The 24,449-nt window shown below is 41.2% G+C and overlaps 8 non-coding genes across 8 annotated transcripts; 6 read left to right on the top strand and 2 right to left on the bottom strand.

The window, feature by feature from the left end:
• The first annotated feature begins 750 nt into the window (after window positions 1–750).
• Window positions 751–869, top strand: LOC140575847 (5S ribosomal RNA). The gene has a single exon (XR_011981104.1). It is a non-coding gene; the product is annotated as a 5S ribosomal RNA (ribosomal RNA).
• Window positions 870–2,851: 1,982 nt separating this feature from the next.
• LOC140575835 (5S ribosomal RNA) lies at window positions 2,852–2,970 on the top strand. Its single transcript, XR_011981093.1, has one exon. It is a non-coding gene; the product is annotated as a 5S ribosomal RNA (ribosomal RNA).
• Window positions 2,971–4,956: 1,986 nt separating this feature from the next.
• LOC140575823 (5S ribosomal RNA) lies at window positions 4,957–5,075 on the top strand. Its single transcript, XR_011981082.1, has one exon. It is a non-coding gene; the product is annotated as a 5S ribosomal RNA (ribosomal RNA).
• Window positions 5,076–7,063: 1,988 nt separating this feature from the next.
• On the top strand, window positions 7,064–7,182 carry LOC140575811 (5S ribosomal RNA). Its single transcript, XR_011981071.1, has one exon. It is a non-coding gene; the product is annotated as a 5S ribosomal RNA (ribosomal RNA).
• A 4,157-nt stretch (window positions 7,183–11,339) lies between these two features.
• Window positions 11,340–11,458, top strand: LOC140575800 (5S ribosomal RNA). The gene has a single exon (XR_011981060.1). It is a non-coding gene; the product is annotated as a 5S ribosomal RNA (ribosomal RNA).
• Window positions 11,459–14,269: 2,811 nt separating this feature from the next.
• On the bottom strand, window positions 14,270–14,460 carry LOC140576034 (U2 spliceosomal RNA). The gene has a single exon (XR_011981271.1). It is a non-coding gene; the product is annotated as a U2 spliceosomal RNA (small nuclear RNA).
• Window positions 14,461–17,712: 3,252 nt separating this feature from the next.
• Window positions 17,713–17,874, bottom strand: LOC140576012 (U1 spliceosomal RNA). The gene has a single exon (XR_011981252.1). It is a non-coding gene; the product is annotated as a U1 spliceosomal RNA (small nuclear RNA).
• Window positions 17,875–21,754: 3,880 nt separating this feature from the next.
• Window positions 21,755–21,873, top strand: LOC140575788 (5S ribosomal RNA). Its single transcript, XR_011981049.1, has one exon. It is a non-coding gene; the product is annotated as a 5S ribosomal RNA (ribosomal RNA).
• The last annotated feature ends 2,576 nt before the right edge of the window (window positions 21,874–24,449 follow it).

Genomic DNA, 24,449 nt, shown 5'->3' with positions numbered 1-24,449 from the left:
CACACTGCCAGGGCAACAAAGGAGTGGCTTCGTAAGAAGCATTTCAAGGCCTAGCCAGTCTCCAGATCTCAACCCCATAGAAAACCTTTGGAGGGAGTTGAAAGTCCGCGTTGCCCACCGACAGCCCCACAATATCACTGCTCTAGAGGAGATCTGCATGGAGGAATGGGCCAACATACCAGCAACGGTGTATGCCTACCTTGTGAAGACTTACAGAAAACGTTTGACCTCTGCTATTGCCAACAAAGGATATATAACAAAGTATTGAGATGAACTTTTGTTATTGATCAAATACTTATTTCCCACCATTATTTGCAAATAAATTCTTTAAAAATGAGACAATGTGATTTTCTCATTTAATATTTTTCTCATTTTGTCTCTCATAGTTGAGGTGTACCTATGATGTGAATTACAGGCCTCTCTTATCTTTTTAAGTGTGAGAACTTGCACAATTGGTGACTGACGAAATCCTTTTTTCCCCCACTGTATAGCTAGCTAATAACCCTAAGACTGCAGCTGTAAAGTACAATAGACGGATCCAGCGTTAGATGTTCAACGTAGTTGAACGTTTTCGTATAGCTTTCAGTATTTGAGATACCTCACGAACAACCACATGAAGCAATTCGGAGCAGCTGGTGATACACAGTCTACTTTCACCGAATAAAGGGGGGAGGGGGGGTGTGTAGTGTGGAAGAGGCAGGCGTATTTTGCTGCATGCTTATAAATAGGCTAAGTGGAAGCAGTGCTTTCGCTTACGGCCATACCACCCTGAGCACGCCCGATCTCGTCTGATCTCGGAAGCTAAGCAGGGTCGGGCCTGGTTAGTACTTGGATGGGAGACCGCCTGGGAATACCAGGTGCTGTAAGCTTTTCTCATCCTCAAGCACTCACATGCACATTCTTTCACTTGCTCTTCTTCCTTTTACTCCATCTTACTTTATGCTTTCACAAATATACAACACATTACACTTTTTTTTTTACCCATACCTCCTTGTATTACATTTCATACACTCTGTGGAGTCTTAGGAGTTGAAACTTTTCAGCGGAAAATTGCCGTTAAAGCCCACCTGCATGGCCTGCCATGGGATGGAAACCAATCACTTGTAGTTTGGCTTAATTATAGCCAAATTCTTACAAAACACTGAAAAATATCAAACCAGAACTCTGTGGAGGGAATGCTGTGGATAAAAGGAACCCAAGCCTGTCAGTAGGGGTCAGTGTACGTTTGAGGAAACTGACAACATGGGGGAAAGTCTGTTACAGCATGTCAACGCATAGCAAGACTACAACCAATCATAATGACAGCGCTTGGGTGGGCCGACCTCAATATTTGCTATTTAAAAAAAACACCTGCTAATTTAGATCATAATTAGGTCATATTAAAGCAACACATCACGAAAGGGAGTAAGCTGTGGGGAAATAACAGCACCGTTTCATCACAGTCGTGATGTTATTTCACCGTTACACACAACCTCAAGTCGTGGGCCTTCATTCATGGGTTCCCGTTCTCGTTTCGGGGGCAGGGAGGGGAGCAAATCAAAAGTCCTTCACCACTTGTGAATTATTTTCTAGGAAGTGGAATGGCTGATTTCCAGTTGCATTGAGGTTTTTAAAATTCTCCTCCCAGATCTGCGTGCATCTACAACAGTTGTTCTTTTATCCCCCTGAAGCTTCACAGAGCTCTTTGAACTTGACATGGCGACACACACTTCCCTTAGTTAAATGGCTGGCTGGCCCACTCAGCCCGAGCCTGCTTCATCGGCATCCCTGCAACTCGCAACTCACCTGAGAGCGATGCTTCACCCGGCGTGCCAGCCTCTTGTTTTGTTTTCCCGGCTTCCATATTGGTAGGAAGTAGCCCCTGCATTTATCCCATAGTCATGTTGTAGCTTAGTATGTCAAATTTAAGGGTGTAAATAAAAGAAGCCAAGACTGTTGAGAAACATTTGGAATTTTAGAATTGACCTGTTTTACAACCGCATTTGACTGATGTGGGGTTTTTTTTTGTTTTTGTTTTTGTTTTTGCAGTTGAAGGAGAACACAAGCTTAATTATTAAACTGCGGCAAAGTAAATACAGCACCATATTCCGGGGCCTCTTTGAAATGAATTTTTCTTTCACCATTCATAAATATTTTAACTGGGTTCACTCCTAAAAATAAAAGAGTTTATTGAAAAGATGGCGAGGAACGTCGAGATTAAAAGCCTGATAATACTTTTCATAATGAAATGGAGCAGCTTTTCTTGTGACCAGGAACACAAATCTTGTCCACATCAGCTCCAAATGAGATGTACAATTTCTCCATTTAGCGTTTTTTATTTTATTTATTTCCTTCCGGAAATGACGTTGGGTAAGGACTTTTATGTTGACAAGACCGAGTCTGCCGGCCGGTGTGAGCCTTTGCTGCTGCTGTGAAAGCAGAGTCGGTTTATTCCTGAAAGAGCAGTAAATGTCAGCTCCCTGACAAGTTGTTGTTTTTGTTTGTGAATGAGACTGAAAAAAATGTGTGATTCACTGTAGAACAGGTTGTTTGTGTTTTTGTGTTTTGTGAGATGAGAGAGATGGACCTGGTGGTGTTTAGATGCAAAGTATTTTTTGTAATGGCGGAGTAAGTTGTTGCTGAAAGTTAAAGTGTCGGGCAAAAGAGCAAGTTTATTTGTTTTTGCAAAAAGAGAAGGAGGACAGGAGAGAGAGCAATGAAAAGTGTGATTGGTGTGAATGAGCTTGGTGGGATTGCTTTGGAAGTAAGAAAGGGGAGGGGGTGCGCGAGTGAGCGTGTCCCCTGTAGTGTGGAAGAGGCAGGCGTATTTTGCTGCATGCTTATAAATAGGCTAAGTGGAAGCAGTGGTTTCGCTTACGGCCATACCACCCTGAGCACGCCCGATCTCGTCTGATCTCGGAAGCTAAGCAGGGTCGGGCCTGGTTAGTACTTGGATGGGAGACCGCCTGGGAATACCAGGTGCTGTAAGCTTTTCTCATCCTCAAGCACTCACATGCACATTCTTTCACTTGCTCTTCTTCCTTTTACTCCATCTTACTTTACGCTTTCACAAATATACAACACATTACACTTTTTTTTTTTTACACATACCTCCTTGTATTACATTTCATACACTCTGTGGAGTCTTAGGAGTTGAAAATTTTCAGCGGAAAATTGCCGTTAAAGCCCACCTGCATGGCCTGCCATGGGATGGAAACCAATCACTTGTAGTTTGGCTTAATTATAGCCAAATTCTTACAAAACACTGAAAAATATCAAACCAGAACTCTGTGGAAGGAATGCTGTGGATAAAAGGAACCCAAGCCTGTCAGTAGGGGTCAGTGTACGTTTGAGGAAACTGACAACATGGGGGAAAGTCTGTTACAGGTTGTCAACGCATAGCAAGACTACAACCAATCATAATGACAGCGCTTGGGTGGGCCGACCCCAATATTTGCTATTTAAAAAAAACACCTGCTAATTTAGATCACTTAATTAGGTCATATTAAAGCAACACATCACGAAAGGGAGTAAGCTGTGGGGAAATAACAGCACCGTTTCATCACAGTCGTTATGTTATTTCACTGTTACACACAACCTCAGGTCGTGGGCCTTCATTCATGGGTTCCCGTTCTCGTTTCGGGGGCGGGGAGGGGAGCAAATCAAAAGTCCTTCACCACTTGTGAATTATTTTCTAGGAAGTGGAATGGCTGATTTCCAGTTGCATTGAGGTTTTTAAAATTCTCCTCCCAGATCTGCGTGCATCTACAACAGTTGTTCTTTTATCCCCCTGAAGCTTCACAGAGCTCTTTGAACTTGACATGGCGACACACACTTCCCTTAGTTAAATGGCTGGCTGGCCCACTCAGCCCGAGCCTGCTTCATCGGCATCCCTGCAACTCGCAACTCACCTGAGAGCGATGCTTCACCCGGCGTGCCAGCCTCTTGTTTTGTTTTCCCGGCTTCCATATTGGTAGGAAGTAGCCCCTGCATTTATCCCATAGTCATGTTGTAGCTTAGTATGTCAAATTTAAGGGTGTAAATAAAAGAAGCCAAGACTGTTGAGAAACATTTGGAATTTTAGAATTGACCTGTTTTACAACCGCATTTGACTGATGTGGGGTTTTTTTTTGTTTTTGTTTTTGTTTTTGCAGTTGAAGGAGAACACAAGCTTAATTATTAAACTGCGGCAAAGTAAATACAGCACCATATTCCGGGGCCTCTTTGAAATGAATTTTTCTTTCACCATTCATAAATATTTTAACTGGGTTCACTCCTAAAAATAAAAGAGTTTATTGAAAAGATGGCGAGGAACGTCGAGATTAAAAGCCTGATAATACTTTTCATAATGAAATGGAGCAGCTTTTCTTGTGACCAGGAACACAAATCTTGTCCACATCAGCTCCAAATGAGATGTACAATTTCTCCATTTAGCGTTTTTTATTTTATTTATTTCCTTCCGGAAATGACGTTGGGTAAGGACTTTTATGTTGACAAGACCGAGTCTGCCGGCCGGTGTGAGCCTTTGCTGCTGCTGTGAAAGCAGAGTCGGTTTATTCCTGAAAGAGCAGTAAATGTCAGCTCCCTGACAAGTTGTTGTTTTTGTTTGTGAATGAGACTGAAAAAAATGTGTGATTCACTGTAGAACAGGTTGTTTGTGTTTTTGTGTTTTGTGAGATGAGAGAGATGGACCTGGTGGTGTTTAGATGCAAAGTATTTTTTGTAATGGCGGAGTAAGTTGTTGCTGAAAGTTAAAGTGTCGGGCAAAAGAGCAAGTTTATTTGTTTTTGCAAAAAGAGAAGGAGGACAGGAGAGAGAGCAATGAAAAGTGTGATTGGTGTGAATGAGCTTGGTGGGATTGCTTTGGAAGTAAGAAAGGGGAGGGGGTGCGCGAGTGAGCGTGTCCCCTGTAGTGTGGAAGAGGCAGGCGTATTTTGCTGCATGCTTATAAATAGGCTAAGTGGAAGCAGTGGTTTCGCTTACGGCCATACCACCCTGAGCACGCCCGATCTCGTCTGATCTCGGAAGCTAAGCAGGGTCGGGCCTGGTTAGTACTTGGATGGGAGACCGCCTGGGAATACCAGGTGCTGTAAGCTTTTCTCATCCTCAAGCACTCACATGCACATTCTTTCACTTGCTCTTCTTCCTTTTACTCCATCTTACTTTACGCTTTCACAAATATACAACACATTACACTTTTTTTTTTTTTTTACACATACCTCCTTGTATTACATTTCATACACTCTGTGGAGTCTTAGGAGTTGAAAAGTTTCAGCGGAAAATTGCCGTTAAAGCCCACCTGCATGGCCTGCCATGGGATGGAAACCAATCACTTGTAGTTTGGCTTAATTATAGCCAAATTCTTACAAAACACTGAAAAATATCAAACCAGAACTCTGTGGAAGGAATGCTGTGGATAAAAGGAACCCAAGCCTGTCAGTAGGGGTCAGTGTACGTTTGAGGAAACTGACAACATGGGGGAAAGTCTGTTACAGCATGTCAACGCATAGCAAGACTACAACCAATCATAATGACAGCGCTTGGGTGGGCCGACCCCAATATTTGCTATTTAAAAAAAACACCTGCTAATTTAGATCACTTAATTAGGTCATATTAAAGCAACACATCACGAAAGGGAGTAAGCTGTGGGGAAATAACAGCACCGTTTCATCACAGTCGTTATGTTATTTCACTGTTACACACAACCTCAGGTCGTGGGCCTTCATTCATGGGTTCCCGTTCTCGTTTCGGGGGCGGGGAGGGGAGCAAATCAAAAGTCCTTCACCACTTGTGAATTATTTTCTAGGAAGTGGAATGGCTGATTTCCAGTTGCATTGAGGTTTTTAAAATTCTCCTCCCAGATCTGCGTGCATCTACAACAGTTGTTCTTTTATCCCCCTGAAGCTTCACAGAGCTCTTTGAACTTGACATGGCGACACACACTTCCCTTAGTTAAATGGCTGGCCGGCCCACTCAGCCCGAGTCTGCTTCATCGGCATCCCTGCAACTCGCAACTCACCTGAGAGCGATGCTTCACCCGGCGTGCCAGCCTCTTGTTTTGTTTTCCCGGCTTCCATATTGGTAGGAAGTAGCCCCTGCATTTATCCCATAGTCATGTTGTAGCTTAGTATGTCAAATTTAAGGGTGTAAATAAAAGAAGCCAAGACTGTTGAGAAACATTTGGAATTTTAGAATTGACCTGTTTTACAACCGCATTTGACTGATGTGGGTTTTTTTTTTGTTTTTGTTTTTTTTTTGCAGTTGAAGGAGAACACAAGCTTAATTATTAAACTGCGGCAAAGTAAATACAGCACCATATTCCGGGGCCTCTTTGAAATGAATTTTTCTTTCACCATTCATAAATATTTTAACTGGGTTCACTCCTAAAAATAAAAGAGTTTATTGAAAAGATGGCGAGGAACGTCGAGATTAAAAGCCTGATAATACTTTTCATAATGAAATGGAGCAGCTTTTCTTGTGACCAGGAACACAAATCTTGTCCACATCAGCTCCAAATGAGATGTACAATTTCTCCATTTAGCGTTTTTTATTTTATTTATTTCCTTCCGGAAATGACGTTGGGTAAGGACTTTTATGTTGACAAGACCGAGTCTGCCGGCCGGTGTGAGCCTTTGCTGCTGCTGTGAAAGCAGAGTCGGTTTATTCCTGAAAGAGCAGTAAATGTCAGCTCCCTGACAAGTTGTTGTTTTTGTTTGTGAATGAGACTGAAAAAAATGTGTGATTCACTGTAGAACAGGTTGTTTGTGTTTTTGTGTTTTGTGAGATGAGAGAGATGGACCTGGTGGTGTTTAGATGCAAAGTATTTTTTGTAATGGCGGAGTAAGTTGTTGCTGAAAGTTAAAGTGTCGGGCAAAAGAGCAAGTTTATTTGTTTTTGCAAAAAGAGAAGGAGGACAGGAGAGAGAGCAATGAAAAGTGTGATTGGTGTGAATGAGCTTGGTGGGATTGCTTTGGAAGTAAGAAAGGGGAGGGGGTGCGCGAGTGAGCGTGTCCCCTGTAGTGTGGAAGAGGCAGGCGTATTTTGCTGCATGCTTATAAATAGGCTAAGTGGAAGCAGTGGTTTCGCTTACGGCCATACCACCCTGAGCACGCCCGATCTCGTCTGATCTCGGAAGCTAAGCAGGGTCGGGCCTGGTTAGTACTTGGATGGGAGACCGCCTGGGAATACCAGGTGCTGTAAGCTTTTCTCATCCTCAAGCACTCACATGCACATTCTTTCACTTGCTCTTCTTCCTTTTACTCCATCTTACTTTACGCTTTCACAAATATACAACACATTACACTTTTTTTTTTTTTTTACACATACCTCCTTGTATTACATTTCATACACTCTGTGGAGTCTTAGGAGTTGAAAAGTTTCAGCGGAAAATTGCCGTTAAAGCCCACCTGCATGGCCTGCCATGGGATGGAAACCAATCACTTGTAGTTTGGCTTAATTATAGCCAAATTCTTACAAAACACTGAAAAATATCAAACCAGAACTCTGTGGAAGGAATGCTGTGGATAAAAGGAACCCAAGCCTGTCAGTAGGGGTCAGTGTACGTTTGAGGAAACTGACAACATGGGGGAAAGTCTGTTACAGCATGTCAACGCATAGCAAGACTACAACCAATCATAATGACAGCGCTTGGGTGGGCCGACCCCAATATTTGCTATTTAAAAAAAACACCTGCTAATTTAGATCACTTAATTAGGTCATATTAAAGCAACACATCACGAAAGGGAGTAAGCTGTGGGGAAATAACAGCACCGTTTCATCACAGTCGTTATGTTATTTCACTGTTACACACAACCTCAGGTCGTGGGCCTTCATTCATGGGTTCCCGTTCTCGTTTCGGGGGCGGGGAGGGGAGCAAATCAAAAGTCCTTCACCACTTGTGAATTATTTTCTAGGAAGTGGAATGGCTGATTTCCAGTTGCATTGAGGTTTTTAAAATTCTCCTCCCAGATCTGCGTGCATCTACAACAGTTGTTCTTTTATCCCCCTGAAGCTTCACAGAGCTCTTTGAACTTGACATGGCGACACACACTTCCCTTAGTTAAATGGCTGGCCGGCCCACTCAGCCCGAGCCTGCTTCATCGGCATCCCTGCAACTCGCAACTCACCTGAGAGCGATGCTTCACCCGGCGTGCCAGCCTCTTGTTTTGTTTTCCCGGCTTCCATATTGGTAGGAAGTAGCCCCTGCATTTATCCCATAGTCATGTTGTAGCTTAGTATGTCAAATTTAAGGGTGTAAATAAAAGAAGCCAAGACTGTTGAGAAACATTTGGAATTTTAGAATTGACCTGTTTTACAACCGCATTTGACTGATGTGGGTTTTTTTTTTGTTTTTGTTTTTTTTTTGCAGTTGAAGGAGAACACAAGCTTAATTATTAAACTGCGGCAAAGTAAATACAGCACCATATTCCGACGTTGGGTAAGGCCTTTTATGTTGACAAGACCGAGTCTGCCGGCCGGTGTGAGCCTTTGCTGCTGTGTCGGTTTACTCCTGAAAGAGCAGTAAATGGAAGCTCCCTGTGCTTCAGAATGAAAAAGCACCTGTTACTCCCAATATTCAATAATCATTTATCAAGAGTAAAAAAAATGTAAACTGTAATGAATGTGGACAAGAACAGCTTCTTTTCCACACTAAAAAAAGGACTATGAAATATCAAATAAAATGCGAAATTAAATAATCTTTTAAAAACGTCTGTATAGAAATAGATACATCTTAATTATTGTCAATTGTATTTGTCACAAAAAGTGGCATTTGCATTTATTTGTGTTACTTGTGTAGTCTATAAAATATGTAAAATGTTCATGCTATCAAATGTAAAATAAGAAAATGAAGTTACTTATCACACCTAGTATGAATTAATTTAACCCTCAGTATATTGTATGGATACAACACTGACGTTATACTGAAGCTTTTCTGTTCTATGTGTTAGCAGGAGAAATAACTGAGCTTTACTTATTAAGAGTGGAAAATGATCCATCGGTTGTCTTCACTTTTCCCTATTCTCCCCAGCGAGAAGCCGAAACTAACTGATAAGTGCCTGATGTACTGAAGAGGCCTCCAGACCTCTATGAGGTTATATGTTTGCTGGGATAAACTCCATGATACACATTCTACTCATAACAAATTCGCTTAGTCTCTTTTGGGAAAACAGGCAGTGACGGAGAGTATGACATTTTCAGGGTGAAATAGATACACTACATAAATATCTTCCAATAATTACATTAAAAGTTACTTACACATATGCGTCGGACATTTACATAAATATTATTGCAATCGATGAAACCGGCGCTTAAATTCGTAAAATCCACAAATATGGCACACATAAACATAACTAACCATTCTCATTTAAATTAACTTCACAGAGATTAAAAAAAAAAAAAAAAGTCTTACACAGAAGTTGTAGTTTCTGGAAACTCCAAGATGAGCTACTGAAAAGAAACCATCTGAAGATGCGCTTTAACTAAAGAAACTCGCCGGTTTTATAAAGGACATGTTTTATGTAACTGAGTTTTATCTGCTCGTTTTACTTATGTCACTATTGCTGAACACGGGCGGACACGAAAAAACACTAGGAGGAATGTCGATATGTTCACAACTACAGCCATCATCGTTGAGTTAGCCTGCAGCAGACTGCAGCTGCTAACAGCAGGACAGCCATGCGTTGTGCAAGAATACAAAGCTACAACGACAGTCTGTGTACCTTTAGCTTTGTAATGGGAAACAGACTACACAAGCAGACGTGTAGACCTGTGACAAACTGAACTATCCCGAATACCGTTCAGACCTGCTTTAGTCAACCAGTATTTAGTCAGTCACTAATTGTGCAAGTTCTCCCACTTAAAAAAATGAGAGAGGCCTGTAATTCACATCATAGGTAGACCTCAACTATGAGAGACAAAATGAGGGAAAAAATCTGAAAATCACATTGTCTGATTTTTAAAGAATTTATTTGCAAATAATGGTGGAAAATAAGTATTTGGTCACCTACAAACAAGCAAGATTTCTGGCTGTCACAGGCCTGTAACTTCTTCTTTAAGAGGCTTCTCTGTCCTCCACTCATTACCTGTATTAATGGCACCTGTTTGAACTCGTTAACAGTAGAAAAGACAACTGCCCACAACCTCAAACAGTCACACTCCAAACCCCACTATGGTGAAGACCAAAGAGCTGTCGAAGGACACCAGAAACAAAATTGTAGACCTGCACCAGGCTGGGAAGACTGAATCTGCAATAGGCAAGCAGCTTGGTGTGAAGAAATCTACTGTGGGAGCAATAATCAGAAAATGGGAGACCTACAAGACCACTGCTAATGTGTTTGGTACAAACACAACTCGTGAATGCTGAGTTGCATCCAAAGAACACCCTACCAACTGTGAAGCATGGGGGTGGCAACATCATGCTTTGGGGCTGTTTCTCTGCAAAGGGACTAGGACGACTGGTCCATGTACATGAAAGAATGAATGGGGCCATGTGTTGTGAGATTTTGAGTGCAAACCTCCTTCCATCAGCAAGGGCATTGAAGATGAAACGTGGCTGGGTCTTTCAGCATGATAATGATCCCAAGCACACTGCCAGGGCAACAAAGGAGTGGCTTCGTAAGAAGCATTTCAAGGCCTAGCCAGTCTCCAGATCTCAACCCTATAGAAAACCTTTGGAGGGAGTTGAAAGTCCGCGTTGCCCACCGACAGCCCCACAATATCACTGCTCTAGAGGAGATCTGCATGGAGGAATGGGCCAACATACCAGCAACGGTGTGTGCCTACCTTGTGAAGACTTACAGAAAACGTTTGACCTCTGCCATTGCCAACAAAGGATATATAACAAAGTATTGAGATGAACTTTTGTTATTGATCAAATACTTATTTCCCACCATTATTTGCAAATAAATTCTTTAAAAATGAGACAATGTGATTTTCTAATTTAATTTTTTTCTCATTTTGTCTCTCATAGTTGAGGTGTACCTATGATGTGAATTACAGGCCTCTCTTATCTTTTTAAGTGTGAGAACTTGCACAATTGGTGACTGACTAAATCCTTTTTCCCCCCACTGTATAGTTAGCTAATAACCCTAAGACTGCAGCTGTAAAGTACAATAGACGGATCCAGCGTTAGATGTTAAACGTAGTTGAACGTTTTCGTATAGCTTTCAGTATTTGAGATACCTCACGAACAACCACATGAAGCAATTCGGAGCCGCTGATGATACACAGTCTATCTTTCACCGAATAAAGGGGGGAGGGGGAGGGGAGGGGAGGGGAGAGCGAGCGGGGTGTGTAGTGTGGAAGAGGCAGGCGTATTTTGCTGCATGCTTATAAATAGGCTAAGTGGAAGCAGTGCTTTCGCTTACGGCCATACCACCCTGAGCACGCCCGATCTCGTCTGATCTCGGAAGCTAAGCAGGGTCGGGCCTGGTTAGTACTTGGATGGGAGACCGCCTGGGAATACCAGGTGCTGTAAGCTTTTCTCATCCTCAAGCACTCACATGCACATTCTTTCACTTGCTCTTCTTCCTTTTACTCCATCTTACTTTATGCTTTCACAAATATACAACACATTACACTTTTTTTTTTTACCCATACCTCCTTGTATTACATTTCATACACTCTGTGGAGTCTTAGGAGTTGAAACTTTTCAGCGGAAAATTGCCGTTAAAGCCCACCTGCATGGCCTGCCATGGGATGGAAACCAATCACTTGTAGTTTGGCTTAATTATAGCCAAATTCTTACAAAACACTGAAAAATATCAAACCAGAACTCTGTGGAGGGAATGCTGTGGATAAAAGGAACCCAAGCCTGTCAGTAGGGGTCAGTGTACGTTTGAGGAAACTGACAACATGGGGGAAAGTCTGTTACAGCATGTCAACGCATAGCAAGACTACAACCAATCATAATGACAGCGCTTGGGTGGGCCGACCTCAATATTTGCTATTTAAAAAAAACACCTGCTAATTTAGATCATAATTAGGTCATATTAAAGCAACACATCACGAAAGGGAGTAAGCTGTGGGGAAATAACAGCACCGTTTCATCACAGTCGTGATGTTATTTCACCGTTACACACAACCTCAGGTCGTGGGCCTTCATTCATGGGTTCCCGTTCTCGTTTCGGGGGCGGGGAGGGGAGCAAATCAAAAGTCCTTCACCACTTGTGAATTATTTTCTAGGAAGTGGAATGGCTGATTTCCAGTTGCATTGAGGTTTTTAAAATTCTCCTCCCAGATCTGCGTGCATCTACAACAGTTGATCTTTTATCCCCCTGAAGCTTCACAGAGCTCTTTGAACTTGACATGGCGACACACACTTCCCTTAGTTAAATGGCTGGCTGGCCCACTCAGCCCGAGCCTGCTTCATCGGCATCCCTGCAACTCGCAACTCACCTGAGAGCGATGCTTCACCCGGCGTGCCAGCCTCTTGTTTTGTTTTCCCGGCTTCCATATTGGTAGGAAGTAGCCCCTGCATTTATCCCATAGTCATGTTGTAGCTTAGTATGTCAAATTTAAGGGTGTAAATAAAAGAAGCCAAGACTGTTGAGAAACATTTGGAATTTTAGAATTGACCTGTTTTACAACCGCATTTGACTGATGTGTTTTTTTTTTTTGTTTTTGTTTTTTTTTTGCAGTTGAAGGAGAACACAAGCTTAATTATTAAACTGCGGCAAAGTAAATACAGCACCATATTCCGACGTTGGGTAAGGCCTTTTATGTTGACAAGACCGAGTCTGCCGGCCGGTGTGAGCCTTTGCTGCTGTGTCGGTTTACTCCTGAAAGAGCAGTAAATGGAAGCTCCCTGTGCTTCAGAATGAAAAAGCACCTGTTACTCCCAATATTCAATAATCATTTATCAAGAGTAAAAAAAATGTAAACTGTAATGAATGTGGACAAGAACAGCTTCTTTTCCACACTAAAAAAAGGACTATGAAATATCAAATAAAATGCGAAATTAAATAATCTTTTAAAAACGTCTGTATAGAAATAGATACATCTTAATTATTGTCAATTGTATTTGTCACAAAAAGTGGCATTTGCATTTATTTGTGTTACTTGTGTAGTCTATAAAATATGTAAAATGTTCATGCTATCAAATGTAAAATAAGAAAATGAAGTTACTTATCACACCTAGTATGAATTAATTTAACCCTCAGTATATTGTATGGATACAACACTGACGTTATACTGAAGCTTTTCTGTTCTATGTGTTAGCAGGAGAAATAACTGAGCTTTACTTATTAAGAGTGGAAAATGATCCATCGGTTGTCTTCACTTTTCCCTATTCTCCCCAGCGAGAAGCCGAAACTAACTGATAAGTGCCTGATGTACTGAAGAGGCCTCCAGACCTCTATGAGGTTATATGTTTGCTGGGATAAACTCCATGATACACATTCTACTCATAACAAATTCGCTTAGTCTCTTTTGGGAAAACAGGCAGTGACGGAGAGTATGACATTTTCAGGGTGAAATAGATACACTACATAAATATCTTCCAATAATTACATTAAAAGTTACTTACACATATGCGTCGGACATTTACATAAATATTATTGCAATCGATGAAACCGACGCTTAAATTCGTAAAATCCACAAATATGGCACACATAAACATAACTAACCATTCTCATTTAAATTAACTTCACAGAGATTAAAAAAAAAAAAAAAAAAAGTCTTACACAGAAGTTGTAGTTTCCGGAAACTCCAAGATGAGCTACTGAAAAGAAACCATCTGAAGATGCGCTTTAACTAAAGAAACTCGCCGGTTTTATAAAGGACATGTTTTATGTAACTGAGTATTATCTGCTCGTTTTACTTATGTCACTATTGCTGAACACGGGCGGACACGAAAAACACAGAGGAATGTCGATATGTTCACTACAGCTGCAGCTGCTAACAGCAGGACAGTCATGCGTTGTGCAAGAATACAAAGCTACAACGACAGTCTGTGTACCTTTAGCTTTGTAATGGGAAACAGACTACACAAGCAGACGTGTAGACCTGTGACGAACTGAACTATCCCGAATACCGTTCAGACCTGCTTTAGTCAACCATATATACACGATGTAGTTCTCCAAAGCCCTACTTCAGAGCTTCAGTTCATACATATAGGTAGCTAATAACCCTAAGACTGCAGCTGTAAAGTACAGTAGACGGATCCAGCGTTAGATGTTACACGTTGTTTAACGTTTTCGTATACCTTTCAGTATTTGGTATACCTCACGAACAACCACAAGAAGCAATTCGGAGCCGCTGATGATACACAGTCTATCTTTCACCGATTAAAAGGGGGTGCACCGTTCCCGGAGGTACTGCAATACCGGGTCGATGCGTGGAGTGGACGGAGCAAGCCCCTATTCCATCTCCCTGTTCCAAAAATCAATTTAATATATGGTCCCCGGGTAGGGGACGTATCAGATATTAAACTGATAAGAACAGATACTACACTTGATCTTAGCCAAAAGGCCGAGAAGCGATACCGGACCGCTAAGAGAAACAGGGAAGTCATTCTAGACAGTAAGTTTCACTGTTATGGTGAAATGTTTAAATCCACTTCAACTAAATTCCCGGCAATAATAAAAAAGTAAGTCGGGGAATCAAGGGTTAAATATCACTCACAACTCTGAGAAAACAGTGGTATTAACAGATAACGGACATAAAAACAGAATATGTAAATATTTCTGCACAACGGCCAATCAAATACGAGGATATCATTTTTGCCTCCGACTTCTTTTAAAAGCAATTCAGAAACAAAACTACAACAATACATCAACTGTACTGATCACGAACAGCTAACGTGCTGGAGTGGAGGTGAACAGTTGGATTTCTTACTGAAAAACAAAGACATATGTTTGATACGCTTGATAACCTTGTGGTTGAATGTGGTACTACAACCTAAACACGAGGAGTGAAACCTAAAACAACTGCTGACTGACTATGATCTCTTCAACTTAAGTTTACCATGTACCTGTAAACCAACACAACACATGTATGAATCTCTCACGTTCAGCAAACCGACATCCAGACCACTTGTCAAAAGAAAATGCCAATTCTATCCAGTTCCCCTCATTCCAAGTACGACTGCTTCATTAACCTTCATTCCTAGACCTATATTAGGTTTCTTACACTGTAATTAAGTAAAATTAGCAAACTGTTTCATGGTGTAAGAAAATAACTGGAAAATGCCCATGTTTTACGCCTGCCCATTCACCAACACACGACTGTGAAATGTCCCGGCCTTCGGAATTAATAGGATTAATTGACAAGGCCAAAGAATAGGCCTTAAAATTAGCACTCCACTCATTACAGGACATTCACGAATTTCTAATTAGCCAACAAACACAACATGTTTGGTAAATAAGGAGAGAGTACAAACCTATTTCACGTTTATTAACAGCAGGTTTGGGAAGAGATCTTTCGAGCGCTTTCTGTCAGCCATGTTTAAAGTTCAAGACTGAACTCTTAGAAGACATTTTACATTTGACCTAATTTATTATTATTATTATTATTATTATTGAGACACCACACTAAGGTGTTAAGTGTTACACTTACGTTTTCCAAAAATAAAGCAAAGACAGAAGCTACCTGTTTACTGCAGGTTTGACATTAACAAGTCCCGTTTTCAGGCGTTGTTGTTTTTTTAGTATGTTGTACTGCCATCTCCTGGATGTGAACTGAACTAGATGATTAATTTGCCATTTGTGATTTATTCATTTAAAATGATTTTATTATAAAATACATTGCAGTCTAATATAGGAAAGCTTGTAACCAATAACATGGTTTATGATAAAAAAAAATGTAATAAAAAATCTATCGTTTTTGTCTGACTTTAAATTACTTTGCATGTAGACTATTCCAGATATAGACTAACTAGTTTCAGTAACGTACTGAAATGTGTTTATTAGAACATCTCCAACCTTACTCTTGTCTCACAGGGAAGAAGAATGTTGCCCAGTGTAGATGGCAACATTAACTAGAACTTGACTCGGCAAACCTGAGGGTCAATACTGAGGGTCAATATCGGCACAGTGACTGTAGACATTTATCCTTCGAATTGGTTGAGAGTCTACACTCACTGTAGACGGCGACTGTAGATCACCCATCACATTGAAGAGTTTGAGTGTGTAGACTGTTAGCATTTCACTGCAAGTTATACTGTGTATGACTATGTACGTGACAAATAAAATTTGATTTGATTTGATTTGATTTGATTAGTCATAGGGCAGAGATGCAGAGATCCTGCCCCCTCATTTATTGTTGCTTTGTATTTGAACTCAAAAGATTCCTTCTTTGTAAGTATATAATTGAATATATCCACAAATGAAATCATAGTTATTCAAGGATGTCATTTAATTATTGATTCTAAATGGGTGAGAATCTACTTTACTAATTATTAATTTACTAACAGGTTCTACTGTAACTGCAGTTGGTGGCATGCCTTCGTCCTGATTTTTTTACATGCAGCTGTAAACCTAGTAGGAGATGTAAAAAAGTAATTCATAGTGGTCTGATAAGAAATCTTTAATTGTGGAGAAACTTACAGATTCAGTTTAATTTACAGTGGTGGGGATATGAACCACAATATATACAACACAACTGGACATTTTATTTGTTGTCTAAATGAATTAGTTATGACTTTTATATGTAATACTCATACAGGTAAAATACACCCTTTATGTACCTGTTAGGTCTAAACCTTATAAGAAAACATAAAACGATGCTTTGCGGCAACTTTAAGTGTGAAGTGTTTAAGTGTTTAAGATATGACAAGGAACACAGCTTTGGGTAAAGAGCATCTCTAACAGTGGGTTCAGTACACAATGTAAAGACTGTCAAAATCAAAGACTGCAAAGACTGTATCACTGTAACTGTATTGATGTAGAATTTGTCTTGATGAGATAAACATGTAAATTAAATAAAAAGTCTTTTTTTAATCAATTATCAAGAGAAGAAAAAACTAAAACCGTAATGAATGTGGACAGGAACAGCTTCTTTGTCACACTACAAAAAGGACTATGAAATATAAAACAAAATGTGAAATTAAATAATCTTTTACAAATGTCTGTATAGAAATAGATACATCTCAATTATTGTCAATTGTATTTGCCACAAAAAGTGCCAATTGCATTTATTTGTGTTACTTGTGTAGTCTATAAAATATGTAAAATGTTAATTCTATCAAATGTAAAACAAACAAGAAAATTAAGTTACTTATCATACCTAGTATGAATTAATTTAACCCTCAGTATATTGTGTGGATACAACACCGACTTTATACTGAAGCTTTCCTGTTCTATGTGTTAGCAGGAGAAATAACTGAGCTTTACTTATTAAGAGTGGAAAATGAATGAAAACAATCCATCGGTTGTCTTCACTCTTCCCTATTCTCCCCAGCGAGAACCCGAAACTAACTGATAAGTGCCTGATGTACTGAAGAGGCCTCCAGACCTCTATGAGGTTATGTGTTTGCTGGGATAAACTCCATGATACACATTCTACTTATAACAAATTCGCTTGGTCTCTATTGGGAAAACAGGCAGTGACGGAGAGTATGACATTTTTCAGGGTAAAATAGATACACTACATAAACATCTTCCAATAATTACATTAAAAGTTACTTACACATATTATAGTAGAAGCTGAACCCAATGTGAAACAAGTTCATAACAACATGTCATACTATTCACATGTTTGTCTATCTCAGATTGCTCCTTTCTTCTACCCAAATATCAGGGGAGAGCACAGTCCTCCACTACCACAAATTATGCAGTCTAGCTTTTCTATTCTGTGTGTTAGCACAGGAGTCAGCACAACCAATGTAATGCAATTGCTGAGCCTCACCCTGGGTGAACCACCTTCTTGATCATGGTTTCTCCACTGCCAGATAAGTATGAGTTGTTCAGCGCCAACAGGGGAATCACTCCATCCTTTCTATTTCACATGCATGGTGAGGAGAAACAATAAGATAAGATAAGATAATCCTTTATTAGTCCCGCAGTGGGGAAATTCTCAGTGTCACAGCAGAAAGGGATAGCAAGACACTCAGTTACAAAAATATAGATAAATAATTTGCACTATATACACAATATAAATAAGAATTAAAAAGGAAATAACAATATTATTTACAGGTTATTGCAAATGACTCCTAATTGCACGTGTGTGTGTGTGTGGGGGGGGGGGGGGGGGGGGGTATTGCACATGGTATTTTTGCATTGAGGGATCTCTGTTCCCTAAACATGTGTGTGTAGTTTAAGTGTGTGTGTATGTGGTCCGCTGGGAGCAGTGCTGGTTGTGGAGTCTGACGGCAGCAGGAAGGAAGGACCTGCGATACCGCTCCTTTACACATTTGGGATGAAGCAGCCTGTCACTAAAGGAGCTGCCCAGTGCTGCCAGAGTCTCATGCATGGGGTGGGAGCTGTTCTCCAGCATGGATGCCAGCTTGGTTGTCATCCTCCTGTCTCCCACCACCTGCACTGGGTCTAACAAGCACCCCAGGACAGAGCCGGCCCTCTTTATGAGCTTATTCAGTCTTTTCTTATCTGCAGTCGAGATGCTACTGCCCCAGCAGACGACTCCATAAAAGATGGCAGATGCCACCACTGTGTCGAAGAAAGTCCTCAGGAGTGCTCCCTGCACCCAAAGGACCTCAGTCTCCTCAGTAGGTAGAGTCTGCTCTGGCCTTTCTTGAAGAGTGCAGCAGTGTTGACTGACCAGTCCAGTTTGTTGTTCAGATGAACACCCAGGTATTTATAAGAGTCCACACTCTCGATGTTCATACCCTGGCCGACGATCGCTGAGTCATCAGAGAACTTCTGGAGGTGACAGGTCGGTGAGCTGTACATGAAGTCAGCAGTGTACAGGGTGAAGAGGAACGGTGCCAAGACCGTTCCTTGAGGGGCTCCTGTGCTGCTGACCACCATATCAGAGATACAGGCCCGTCCCCTTACATACTGTGGTCGGTTGGTGAGGTAGTCCAGTATCCAGTTCGACAGGTGACTGTCCACTCCACAATGTCTCAGCTTGTCCTTTAGGAGGCCTGGCTGTATGGTGTTAAATGCACTGGAGAAATCAAAGAAGGTGATCCTCACAGTGCTGCCGGGCTTCTCCAGGTGAGAAAGAGTTCTGTGTAGAAGCATCATCCACCCCGACGCCAGGTTGGTAGGCAAGCTGAAGAGGGTCCATGGATGGGCTCACCAAAGGGCGGATGTGGTTGATGACTAGCCTCTCCAGTGACTTCATCGGATGTCAGTGCCACCGGCCTGTAGCTGTTTAGGTCCTTCGGGTGCTGTGTTTTGGGCACAGGTACCACACAAGATGTTTTCCACATCTGTGGTACTCTTCCCAATTTCAGGCTCATGTTGAACATATGCTCAACTACCCTGCACAGCTGATGTGCGAAGGACTTGAGGAGCCTGGCACTGATTCCATCAGGACCTGTAGCTTTGTTTGCCTTGATCTTCCTCAGCTCATATGTCACCTGGGTTGTTGTCAAGGACAGGTTGGAGCAGGGGGGCTGGGTGCTGGAATGTGTGAATGAAAAAATGAGTCCAACCATAATACAATACTCTGCTGCACCACTAAATAAAACAAAGCTCAAGGCTCAACACTATAGAAACATTTAAAAGCAACCATTGAATTCTTCCATCGTTCACTGCGTCAGACATTTACATAGCTAAATATTATTGCAATCAATGAAACCGACGCTTAAATTCGTAAAATACACAAATATGGCACACACAAACATAACTAACCATTCTCATTTAAATTAACTTCACAGAGATTAAAAAAAAAAAAGTCTTACACAGAAGTTGTAGTTTCCGGAAACTCCAAGATGAGCTACTGAAAAGAAACCATCTGAAGATGCGCTTTAACTAAAGAAACTCGCCAGTTTTATAAAGGACATGTTTTATGTAACTGTGTTTTATCTGCTCGTTTTACTTAAGTAAACACTATTGCTGAACACGGGCGGACACGAAAAAACACTAGGAGGAATGTCGATATGTTCACAACTACAGCCATCATCGTTGAGTTAGCCTGCAGCAGACTGCAGCTGCTAACAGCAGGACAGCCATGCGTTGTGCAAGAATACAAAGCTACAACGACAGTCTGTGTACCTTTAGCTTTGTAATGGGAAACAGACTACACAAGCAGACGTGTAGACCTGTGACAAACTGAACTATCCCGAATACCGTTCAGACCTGCTTTAGTCAACCAGTATTTAGTCAGTCACTAATTGTGCAAGTTCTCCCACTTAAAAAAAATGAGAGAGGCCTGTAATTCACATCATAGGTAGACCTCAACTATGAGAGACAAAATGAGGGAAAAAATCTGAAAATCACATTGTCTGATTTTTAAAGAATTTATTTGCAAATAATGGTGGAAAATAAGTATTTGGTCACCTACAAACAAGCAAGATTTCTGGCTGTCACAGGCCTGTAACTTCTTCTTTAAGAGGCTTCTCTGTCCTCCACTCATTACCTGTATTAATGGCACCTGTTTGAACTCGTTAACAGTAGAAAAGACAACTGCCCACAACCTCAAACAGTCACACTCCAAACCCCACTATGGTGAAGACCAAAGAGCTGTCGAAGGACACCAGAAACAAAATTGTAGACCTGCACCAGGCTGGGAAGACTGAATCTGCAATAGGCAAGCAGCTTGGTGTGAAGAAATCTACTGTGGGAGCAATAATCAGAAAATGGGAGACCTACAAGACCACTGCTAATGTGTTTGGTACAAACACAACTCGTGAATGCTGAGTTGCATCCAAAGAACACCCTACCAACTGTGAAGCATGGGGGTGGCAACATCATGCTTTGGGGCTGTTTCTCTGCAAAGGGACTAGGACGACTGGTCCATGTACATGAAAGAATGAATGGGGCCATGTGTTGTGAGATTTTGAGTGCAAACCTCCTTCCATCAGCAAGGGCATTGAAGATGAAACGTGGCTGGGTCTTTCAGCATGATAATGATCCCAAGCACACTGCCAGGGCAACAAAGGAGTGGCTTCGTAAGAAGCATTTCAAGGCCTAGCCAGTCTCCAGATCTCAACCCCATAGAAAACCTTTGGAGGGAGTTGAAAGTCCGCGTTGCCCACCGACAGCCCCACAATATCACTGCTCTAGAGGAGATCTGCATGGAGGAATGGGCCAACATACCAGCAACGGTGTATGCCTACCTTGTGAAGACTTACAGAAAACGTTTGACCTCTGCCATTGCCAACAAAGGATATATAACAAAGTATTGAGATGAACTTTTGTTATTGATCAAATACTTATTTCCCACCATTATTTGCAAATAAATTCTTTAAAAATGAGACAATGTGATTTTCTGATTTAATTTTTTTCTCATTTTGTCTCTCATAGTTGAGGTGTACCTATGATGTGAATTACAGGCCTCTCTTATCTTTTTAAGTGTGAGAACTTGCACAATTGGTGACTGACGAAATCCTTTTTTCCCCCACTGTATAGCTAGCTAATAACCCTAAGACTGCAGCTGTAAAGTACAATAGACGGATCCAGCGTTAGATGTTCAACGTAGTTGAACGTTTTCGTATAGCTTTCAGTATTTGAGATACCTCACGAACAACCACATGAAGCAATTCGGAGCAGCTGGTGATACACAGTATACTTTCACCGAATAAAGGGGGGAGGGGAAGGGGAGGGGAAGAGGGAGGGGAGGGGAGGGGAGAGCGAGCGGGGTGTGTAGTGTGAAAGAGGCAGGCGTATTTTGCTGCATGCTTATAAATAGGCTAACTGGAAGCAGTGTTTTCGCTTACGGCCATACCACCCTGAGCACGCCCGATCTCGTCTGATCTCGGAAGCTAAGCAGGGTCGGGCCTGGTTAGTACTTGGATGGGAGACCGCCTGGGAATACCAGGTGCTGTAAGCTTTTCTCATCCTCAAGCACTCACATGCACATTCTTTCACTTGCTCTTCTTCCTTTTACTCCATCTTACTTTACGCTTTCACAAATATACAACACATTACACTTTTTTTTTTTACACATACCTCCTTGTATTACATTTCATACACTCTGTGGAGTCTTAGGAGTTGAAACTTTTCAGCGGAAAATTGCCGTTAAAGCCCACCTGCATGGCCTGCCATGGGATGGAAACCAATCACTTGTAGTTTGGCTTAATTATAGCCAAATTCTTACAAAACACTGAAAAATATCAAACCAGAACTCTGTGGAGGGAATGCTGTGGATAAAAGGAACCCAAGCCTGTCAGTAGGGGTCAGTGTACGTTAGAGGAAACTGACAACATGGGGGAAAGTCTGTTACAGCATGTCAACGCATAGCAAGACTACAACCAATCATAATGACAGCGCTTGGGTGGGCCGACCTCAATATTTGCTATTTAAAAAAAACACCTGCTAATTTAGATCACTTAATTAGGTCATATTAAAGCAACATATTACGAAAGGGAGTGAGCTGTGGGGAAATAACAGCACCGTTTCATCACAGTCGTTATGTTATTTCACCGTTACACACAACCTCAAGTCGTGGGCCTTCATTCATGGGTTCCCGTTCTCGTTTCGGGGGCGGGGAGGGGAGCAAATCAAAAGTCCTTCACCACTTGTGAATTATTTTCTAGGAAGTGGAATGGCTGATTTCCAGTTGCATTGAGGTTTTTAAAATTCTCCTCCCAGACCTGCGTGCATCTACAACAGTTGTTCTTTTATCCCCCTGAAGCTTCACAGAGCTCTTTGAACTTGACATGGCGACACACACTTCCCTTAGTTAAATGGCTGGCCGGCCCACTCAGCCCGAGCCTGCTTCATCGGCATCCCTGCAACTCGCAACTCACCTGAGAGCGATGCTTCACCCGGCGTGCCAGCCTCTTGTTTTGTTTTCCCGGCTTCCATATTGGTAGGAAGTAGCCCCTGCATTTATCCCATAGTCATGTTGTAGCTTAGTATGTCAAATTTAAGGGTGTAAATAAAAGAAGTCAAGACTGTTGAGAAACATTTGGAATTTTAGAATTGACCTGTTTTACAACCGCATTTGACTGATGTGGGTTTTTTTTTTGTTTTTGTTTTTTTTTTGCAGTTGAAGGAGAACACAAGCTTAATTATTAAACTGCGGCAAAGTAAATACAGCACCATATTCCGACGTTGGGTAAGGCCTTTTATGTTGACAAGACCGAGTCTGCCGGCCGGTGTGAGCCTTTGCTGCTGTGTCGGTTTACTCCTGAAAGAGCAGTAAATGGAAGCTCCCTGTGCTTCAGAATGAAAAAGCACCTGTTACTCCCAATATTCAATAATCATTTATCAAGAGTAAAAAAAATGTAAACTGTAATGAATGTGGACAAGAACAGCTTCTTTTCCACACTAAAAAAAGGACTATGAAATATCAAATAAAATGCGAAATTAAATAATCTTTTAAAAACGTCTGTATAGAAATAGATACATCTTAATTATTGTCAATTGTATTTGTCACAAAAAGTGGCATTTGCATTTATTTGTGTTACTTGTGTAGTCTATAAAATATGTCAAATGTTCATGCTATCAAATGTAAAATAAGAAAATGAAGTTACTTATCACACCTAGTATGAATTAATTTAACCCTCAGTATATTGTATGGATACAACACTGACGTTATACTGAAGCTTTTCTGTTCTATGTGTTAGCAGGAGAAATAACTGAGCTTTACTTATTAAGAGTGGAAAATGATCCATCGGTTGTCTTCACTTTTCCCTATTCTCCCCAGCGAGAAGCCGAAACTAACTGATAAGTGCCTGATGTACTGAAGAGGCCTCCAGACCTCTATAAGTTATATGTTTGCTGGGATAAACTCCATGATACACATTCTACTCATAACAAATTCGCTTAGTCTCTTTTGGGAAAACAGGCAGTGACGGAGAGTATGACGTTTTCAGGGTGAAATAGATACACTACATAAATATCTTCCAATAATTACATTAAAAGTTACTTACACATATGCGTCGGACATTTACATAAATATTATTGCAATCGATGAAACCGACGCTTAAATTCGTAAAATCCACAAATATGGCACACACAAACATAACTAACCATTCTCATTTAAATTAACTTCACAGAGATAAAAAAAAAAAAAGTCTTACACAGAAGTTGTAGTTTCTGGAAACTCCAAGATGAGCTACTGAAAAGAAACCATCTGAAGATGCGCTTTAACTAAAGAAACTCGCCGGTTTTATAAAGGACATGTTTTATGTAACTGTGTTTTATCTGCTCGTTTTACTTAAGTAAACACTATTGCTGAACACGGGCGGACACGAAAAAACACTAGGAGGAATGTCGATATGTTCACAACTACAGCCATCATCGTTGAGTTAGCCTGCAGCAGACTGCAGCTGCTAACAGCAGGACAGCCATGCGTTGTGCAAGAATACAAAGCTACAACGACAGTCTGTGTACCTTTAGCTTTGTAATGGGAAACAGACTACACAAGCAGACGTGTAGACCTGTGACAAACTGAACTAT

This window comes from Salminus brasiliensis, chromosome 13 (assembly GCF_030463535.1).
Source record: "Salminus brasiliensis chromosome 13, fSalBra1.hap2, whole genome shotgun sequence".
Classification (NCBI taxonomy): domain Eukaryota; kingdom Metazoa; phylum Chordata; class Actinopteri; order Characiformes; family Bryconidae; genus Salminus; species Salminus brasiliensis.
This window is presented reverse-complemented; position numbering and strand designations above follow the sequence as displayed.